At 43.9% G+C, this 8,463-nt stretch overlaps 2 long non-coding RNA genes across 2 annotated transcripts; one reads left to right on the plus strand and one right to left on the minus strand.

The window, feature by feature from the left end:
- Positions 1 to 25: 25 nt before the first annotated feature.
- Positions 26 to 2,745, plus strand: LOC109323872. Its single transcript, XR_002104759.1, has 2 exons — positions 26 to 281; positions 1,319 to 2,745. It is a non-coding gene; the product is annotated as an uncharacterized LOC109323872 (long non-coding RNA).
- A 3,395-nt stretch (positions 2,746 to 6,140) lies between these two features.
- Positions 6,141 to 8,406, minus strand: LOC109324362. Its single transcript, XR_002104912.1, has 2 exons — positions 8,267 to 8,406; positions 6,141 to 6,617 (listed from the first exon to the last, which is right to left on the minus strand). It is a non-coding gene; the product is annotated as an uncharacterized LOC109324362 (long non-coding RNA).
- Between the last annotated feature and the right edge of the window lie 57 nt (positions 8,407 to 8,463).

Here is an 8,463-nt window from a genome sequence, read left to right on the forward strand (position 1 = left end):
GCGCCCGGGCGCGGGTGCAGCGCTGCGCTAACCCGGCCCTTGCCTTCCCTTCCGCCCGCGCAGCGCCCGAGGGCGGCTGGCTGAGCGCCGACGAGTCCTCGGGCTACGAGAGCGAGAGCGCCGCATCGGGCACGGCCTCCCCGCCGCAGCCCCGCCGCCTGCGCACCGCCTTCACCTCCACGCAGATCTGCCAGCTGGAGAAGACCTTCAAGCGGCAGAAGTACCTGGGCGCCGCCGAGAGGAGGAAGCTGGCGGCCGCCCTGCAGCTCTCCGAGGTCCAGGTGAGCTCGGCTGCGCCCTGGCTCTGGGCAGCTGGAGCCGGAGCCGGAGCCGGGCCCGGCTCGCACCTCTGGGCTTGCCCGCAGCCGTGGCGCTCTACCTCCTTACCCGGCTGCCTTTTGTATGTGGCCCCTTGGTAAACTCAAAATGTGGGCCCTGTCTGACTTGGGGGGGAGCACGCTCCTGAGAGCTGCTGTGGTCCCAGTCCTGCCTGCACTTAGGCTGGGAATGGGCCCTCTGGAGGGAACAAGGCTTGCCCCCAGTCCACGAACCTCGGGTTTGCATCCTGATAAAGTCCTCTGGCTTCCCCCTAGGATAGGGTTGCCAGCTGTCCAGGATTTCCCTGGAGTCTCCAGGAATTAGATCTAAATCTCCAGGAGACTGCTGGGAGTCACCCGGGAGATCATATTTATTTTAATGAAGGCCCTATCCTTTAAGTGGTTGAATCTGATTTATACAGTACTCCAGTGGGTTTTTCAAATGTAAAAGTAAAGTGCATTTGCCTTCCTGGCATAAATTCTGTGCACTATAATTAATGTCATTATGTCATGTGATGAAAGCTCCCAGAAGAGAGTCAAACTACCCTGGGAGCAGATTCAAGCACTGTTGTCAGTCCTTTACAAGACTTACCTCCTTGCAGTAGCCACCTTAGCACGTTGGGGCTTCATGGTTCAGACTGAAGGGGATTGGCTCTGAATTTAGCACCCCAGGTGGCTCACAAAGTGGTGGCATCCTTAAATAGAAGGATGTTAAATTTCTTCCTTAGGGATATGCACTGTGTAGAATGGGGAGAACTTGCTGTGAGAACATGCCACTCACTGAGGAGCTTCCAGGCTGGATCTGTGGTGTTAGCCAGAGATTACAGGACATGAAAGCCCCTTCAGTTGTTCAAATGGGTGCTGCCAGCCAACTAACTTCAAGCTCTAGTAAATGTACTGCAGTTTTGGGGTTCAGTTTGGGATCTTCTGAATTAACAATGGTTTTATAAATAACTTCTGGGTAAGATCTCTGACTCTTCTGCAAATTTTGTTTTCTTTAGGTCAAAACCTGGTTCCAGAATCGTAGGATGAAGCTTAAGAGGCAGATACAAGACCACCACCATAGCCTCCTGCCTCCAGCTCCTTTCTACAGCTATAACCAAGGGACGCCACCAACTCTGCTACAGGATTATTCCCACTATCCTCTTGGCCCACAGCAGCAAAGACTCCTGCCTTTAACCCCGAGTCCTGCTTTGCAGTTCAACTCTTCCTTTCAAGTATATGACTTACCACAAAATGCATCATATGGGCTTGTGGCACATGATCTGCCTTATTACCATCAACACTTTCTACCACAACTTTCCCTCCTTCCAGTTTTTCAAAACAAAATGGAAGACAAGCAATTTAACTCTCTAAAGACACTATAACCACACCTGTATGTCAGACATGAAACAAGTATATGGTACACTGTAGGCTTTCATTGTACGTAAAATGTTTGGCTTGAGTTCAAGTTAAAGGTTCATAACTATATAGGCTAATTGTAATTGTATTTAACTGATATTAAAACGTCTTAAATGTCTTGCAGTTCAGTATTCTAGTTCTCATTCCTGGATGTATATTCACTCTTTTTGAAGGTTTTTGTGTTGTAAGATTCTGTTGGACTGTACGGTTCTTTTAATGAATGGGAACTTTTAAAGGACATACTTTAATAGCTATCAATTCTACATTGCCAAGTAGGCAGTGCTTGCAGGGAACAATTAAAAAATGGAACTAGTATTACCCTTGGTGAGACCTAGCTAGGTATTAATGTGCAAGATCTTTTATATCCTGATTCTTGCAGCTGATGAAAGGAAATCTGAAGTTAGCAGTTTTTGGTAAGACTGGAAGTTCAGAAGCTATATTTTGGCCTTTCATTTGGTTTTTTTATCACCATAAGTCCTAGGTAGTCTTATGTGGAACAGTGGGAGAACAGTTCAAGTTGTTTCCTCACATCTTGCTAATCTGGGGATGGAAGTTACACACTGTGTTTACGTTTCATTTCCTTCATGAAAGCGAATTTAAAAATTTTAAAAGAAAACTAAAAGTCTAAGAGAATTAAAATACATAGCTTTTTTTTTTAGTTTGGCTTCTTCATGATTGCGTGTAAATGCATGACCTAAAGTATAAGAGGGGTCAGACTGCTGGTCAATTAGTTATTTTTTCATACACATACTTTAGTCTAATATTTTGCATTTCAATTATGCACTTCTTTACAGTACCCTCTAAGGACATTTTAAAATCAGTTCACAATGCATTTTTTTTTCTCACTTATCTACATTGGTAATTTATTGTGTTTTAAAATAATTTGATGCAAACTAGTTCTGAACTTAACAGGACCTGTTTAAATGAATCATTTTAGTTGAGATGGTATGAATTTTTGTGTGCAGAAAGCAGAGCAGGGTCTCACTCTGCCCTGACTTCTATTAAAACTTCAGTCTAAAAGGGCTAACTAACTCTGTAGGTGTGTGGGCTTGTCTACATGAGACACTTAATACGCAGTAACCTAACAACACCACACAGTACTGTTCTCAGCAGAAACCAGGCTAATACGCTACTGTGCAGTAGTATTAGGCTACCGAGCAGTGTTACTAAAACCTGGGCCAGCACTACTGCATAGTAACCTAATTGCTCTGCATTTTGGTACTACTTTGTTATGCAAGTACTAAATGTGAAGCAACTACTGTGCATTAATGAATGTGTAGACATGCCCTGTGTATGTGTGTATGAAAAGTATTGTGAGCCTGCTGTGGTAGGTAGATAATTGTATTGCCTCTTTAGTGGGGTGAGGGGTAAGATGCTGTAACTTGCTTCTAGCTGATTTCACTGGGAGTGGCTAAGTACTTGGAACTCTTGAAAACTGGTTTTAGAACTACATAAGGATTTAGGCTCCTCTATTATAGAAACAGATTTAAGCCTTAGAGTGAGATTAAATTCCTCATTCTTAAATGGAGTTTTAATTTTTATATTTGGCAACAATTCAACAGAGGGTAATTGATTTGTTCATGTCATTCCCATAATTTGTACAATGGAAACAGTTTAATTCCCCCTTTAAAGACTTTTGCTATGATTGCTTCATAATTTTAGGTTCCTTAGCTAATAGCTATACTGTTTTGTCCCTCTCCCTCTCAGTGGCTGCATGGGTGGGTGGAGGTTGGTGGTGACAGCTCAGTGCCTCTGTGCTGAGACAGCTTATGGTCTTCATTGCTGGGGCTTGTGAAGAAAGTTGTGTTCTTTGATTCAAACTAGTTTAACACAACTGAAACTCCATCAAGAGTCAGGGTAGCACAGCTGGAGCCCTGTTAGCTCTTCAGTATGTAACTTTGATTGTTTTTTTTGTTTTTTTTTTTTTTTTATATGTAACTTTGATTGTCCTCCACCCACCCTCCCGGCTCCTTACAGCAAGCTCAACTCAAACTCTTAATAGGGCTTTCCAGGTATGATTAACTCCATTAAAAACAAGCCCTGACCTTGTCCAGAAAGGGCTAAAGGGAGTGGGAATGCAACTCTAGTTGTTTTCATTCAAGTCAGCTGAATACAATTGAAATAACTACCAAGATCAAGCTAGGTTCTAACACCACCAATTCACAGGGCTTCAAACAGGCTAGTCTGCATCTGAATAGGGCCTTTGAGTTTATCTTAATCTGACTGAGAAGCATGTCCTGCCAGCCCTTAGGCACTCCAGGCAGGGTAGCTGTGTATCAGAGGCTGCAGATAGATGAAAGCCAGGCTTCTCATATGGGAACTGAGCCTTTGCAGCAGCACTCCCCTCTCCCACTTCTTTCTAGCAGCCTGTGTGTGGAAGGTGGGAGAGGGCTCTAGCAGAATGAGGTATGCAGAGGAATTTGTCTTGTACCTCCCCCCAAAGCTCTATCACAGGTTTATCTATTTGAGACAGAGGCAAAGCAAGGAAGGTTAGCTCAAGATTTGTTCTCTGGGGTACAGGAGGGAGAAGACGCAACCAGCAGACTCCAGAGTACCCCACCCCTGCTCCCCTGCCTCCTAGCCCCTGAGCCAGGGTGCTGCAGGCTGTGGCTACCTGGGGGGAGGGGAGAGGTGGGGCAGTGGAAACAAGACATTTTTGTGAGGAAGGTGTTTTCTCTTGGGGAAGTTGTAAAGTGGTAAGAAAATCTGAGTTTCAGGCATCCAGTTCCTGGCCTCAAGTATGTTGGAAGGGAGGAGGGTCACAGCTGGGATGAGTACAGGAGCTCCTTTCTTGTCTCTAGTTCTCCCACAAACATCCTGCCATCATATTTAAAATCTGTGTCCTTTGCATTCCTCTTGCACCCCCTTCATCATAACCCATCTTATGATACTTCTTTAATTCTTCCCCTATTGCCAGTATAGTTTGTATCTGTCCTTGCTTTCTTCCATCCCTAGCTTTCCCCACTTCTACATCCCCTGCAGGAGTTCTCTCCCCAACTCATCACCATCAAACTCTCATTTCTGTTAGTCTTCCATGTTCTGCCATGTTCCAAGGTGGTGTTGCTCTGGCCCATCTCCCACTGTGATATGTTAAGCACCTGTCTGGTAGATATAGGCAGCAGCAGACAATTGTGGAGTGTAGAGGCACAGAATGGAGGAGGCTGACTTCCTGCAGGCCAGGGCTTCCTAGCTAGCACTATATACAGAATGTGTGTATGTAACTACTAATACTTAGGCCTTTCCCTGAAACTTTAGAATTGATCAACTGCCATGTTCCAAGGTGGCATTGCAAAGAACTATCACAGCATTATTAATCCACCTCTGCTCAGCCCATATGTTAAAGAATTGAACCCCTTTTTTTGAGCTTCACTCTTGCACAGGTTTATATAGATATAAAGATGCAACAGTGCATTATATTGCCAAAATTAATTCATAGTTTTAAAATATTCCATTTTCCTGATACATCATACCATCAGTTTCAAGTTTATGTATGAAAATACTAACTAACTGAATTAATCCAAGTGTCAGGTACTTATGTCATACAAAACTTTCCTTGTTTGCTAAAATTATATTCATTTCCTGAGATTATTTGTATACTTAAGGCTCAGAACACCAAGAAATATGGATACTATTTCTATCTTCTGAAGACATTGCACAATATATTGCAAGAAAAGTCACTTTTCTAGCTTAAGATATCCTGCATTTTGTCACCATTTTCACCTCAATGCAACCATTATCATTAAAAAGAAAAGCAATGTTAAAAACTTCCCTTAGAAATCGCTCTAAAACAATTGCTTTAACACACATGTATGTGCACATACACAAAATCCTATTGTCACAGACAAGGTACAGGACTATTTGTTACTTCTACTGAAAAAAAAAAATCAGTCCTGGGAACTAATACCTTATTCTTCTCACTGAGTAAGTGATTGTCAAACAAGTCTTACCACTCTATCCCCAGTTTTCTGTCATGAACTAATTACATGACTCAAACTCTGACTTTGTTGCCATTAGTATTAAACTACATCTATTTGTTCTGATATTTTGGCACATTAGCAAATTAAAAAAACCCAACCCACTTGTGTGCAATACAAATGGTGGATTATTGCAGTTTGTATGGAGAAAGAGTAGTAATAATGTAGTAGTCAGAGGCAATTCTATACCATATTCCAAATGTTGTTTGATACTTTGAGATTAGTCTGAAATATTTTATGATAGCTTGATAGCTTGTGACATAAATGAGCCAAGAAGAAAAAATGGGTAGGTTCCCAAATATCCTCCCACCCTCAATAAAAGTCTCCACTTTAACTACCAGCATTTTGAGCCAGGCCAGTCCTTTAGCTTGATTTGTCTGTGTTTTTCTAACACCATTAAAGGACACTATAAGACTGAATAGACAAAAGAATAATCATATTTTTTGGGAAAAAAATATCACATCACTCATTTTTGTTATATGATAACAAAATAAATAAGTACTTCTCATGATTTGGGGTAGTTCATTTCTAGGCATGTTTAGGAGGAAGGCAGGTATGGCTGGAATCTCAATCTGTTAGGATCCTTGGTTAGAGACACTGGTGAAATTGCAGATGGGTAAGAAGAAAATCCTGGAGCAGGAGGCAGCAGGAGAGCTGGGCTTGGCACAACTGCCTGGATAGACTGTGTTGGAGCAGGAGGCAATAGCAGGGCTGGACTTGGCATAGGTGTGTGAAGAGAAACACAGGGAACTGCAGCAGATGGAGAAGAAGCAATATTGAACTCCATCCCATGGGGATAGTTGGATGTCTGGATCTCTGGGTAACAGTGATAGGGTACAAACAAGCCTGAAAAGAGAGCTTCAACCCTGGCATCTTGGGTTTGACGTTTGAACTTCATGCGACGATTCTGGAACCAAGTCTTTATCTGAAACCAAGGAACCAAGATGTGCTTTTTCTGCCATATGGAGAGGTACATAGGTTTAAAAATGTTTAGAAATGCATTTTACAGTAATGACTATGTTAGCATTTTGAATTAAATGTGGCCCATTTTCTCACTTAGATTTGATTAAGCTGGACTTAAGGTGCAAAAAAAAAATCCTTTTACTTTATAGGGAGATGCCTATAAGAATATTGTTGCATATCTTTTTACATCTAAAAAGTTAGATTTAAGATTCGACGGTTAGAAGCAAGGTTTGGTAGTGTTAAGTGTAGACATCAGTGCTACCTCAGCAACTGCAATTTTGTACCATTATCATCCTAAAGCCATTAGTTTTTCTGATTTCTTAAAGCGTCTGGCCATGTTACAGTTTGGAAAACTTCTGCATTTGTACATTTGTGGTGTAAAATTAAGCAAATACAGCTTTATACTTGTGGCTATGGTCCCACATCTGATCTTTTACCACTTCACTTCATATTCTGCCCTCAGCTATGTTTTAGATACTTCAACACTAGTCACCACCATCATCAACATCTCTTTGTCAGGATGGGAGTCCTCTGTCTTTAGTATAATCTTAAAATTTATATTTCTACATATTTAACTGACTGCAGGTAATTCTGAAAAATGAGAGACGGAAGTTATGTGAATCTGCAAGAGAAGCTTGATTTCACTGAGATGACTCCACACATTATATTTCAAATGAAAACCATGAGTATTTCTTGTGGCTTTATTGGGCCTAAAGTAGATAAGGAAGATGTGTTTTGAGAGCTGCTGATAACAAATGCAAACAATGTACAATTCTTATTGAGCCAGGGTCAATACAAGACTATTGCTTTTAGTAAGTTGGTATTAACTTAAGCCAGAAATAAGCTTCACCTCATTCTTTCAGTGTGTTTTCTCTGATGAAGCATAGGCTGGTGACTCTGCACATCCATATAGGAAACAGCTATTGGGCACTCCACTTTCCTAGTTATTTTTTATTTTGTTTCTTTGGGAATAGTTCAAATTAACTCTCAAGACCACTGTAACTCAAATTGTCCAGGTTCACCCCTCCCCTATTCCATAAGGTTTGCACCTGAAGTTTTTGAAAGAGTGGCAACTCTACATAGGGTTTCCCGAGCTGCTTAGGATCTCAAGCAGTGCAGAAAGACTCGGGGGCATCTGAACTCCAGTGCCTCTGGGCTTGGGACTTGCACATCGGATGCCTGCCATGGATTCGTGGGTGTCTGTAGCCCCAGACTGATGAGTGGGCGGCAGGATGTTTGCCCATGGTGGCACCACACAGACCTGAGTGCCTGAGCTCTGCTCAGCCGGCGGAACTCGGATCCGATTTGCCCGAGTCAAGAAATTTCAAAAAACCCATGGGTGAGGGCTGAGAAGCTGTCCGCAGCGCAGCTAGGCCCAGGCGTTTCCCTCCTCCTTAAGGCTTCTGCTCCGCCATCTGATTTGCTTTTTCTTATTTTTAGACCAGGCTGCCTTCGCCCTCCAGTCCCCAGTCGGAGCCTCTGCCTGTGGCAGCGGGCTGCCGTGCCCCCACCAGCAGCCCCCGCGCCACTCCCGCCTCCCGCGGGGCTCTGCCGGGCTCCCGCGGGGCCGCGCTGCCAGGGAGGGCCGCCCCGCCGCCCAGCCCCGCTCACCTGCGTCTGCGAGAGGTTCAGCACCTTGGACAGCCGCCGCTTCTCGCTCGCGCCGATGTAGCGCTGCTCCCGGAAGCTCCTCTCCAGCTCCTGCAGCTGCGAGGCCGAGAACTTGGTGCGGGGCCGGCCCGGCGGGCTGCTCCGGCCCGTCTGCTCCCGCGGCCCACCTGGCACGAGAGAAACGCGGGGTCAGAGGC

The sequence above is a fragment of the Crocodylus porosus genome, unplaced genomic scaffold (genome assembly GCF_001723895.1).
Source record: "Crocodylus porosus isolate Cpor-Errol unplaced genomic scaffold, CroPor_comp1, whole genome shotgun sequence".
NCBI classification, from domain to species: domain Eukaryota; kingdom Metazoa; phylum Chordata; order Crocodylia; family Crocodylidae; genus Crocodylus; species Crocodylus porosus.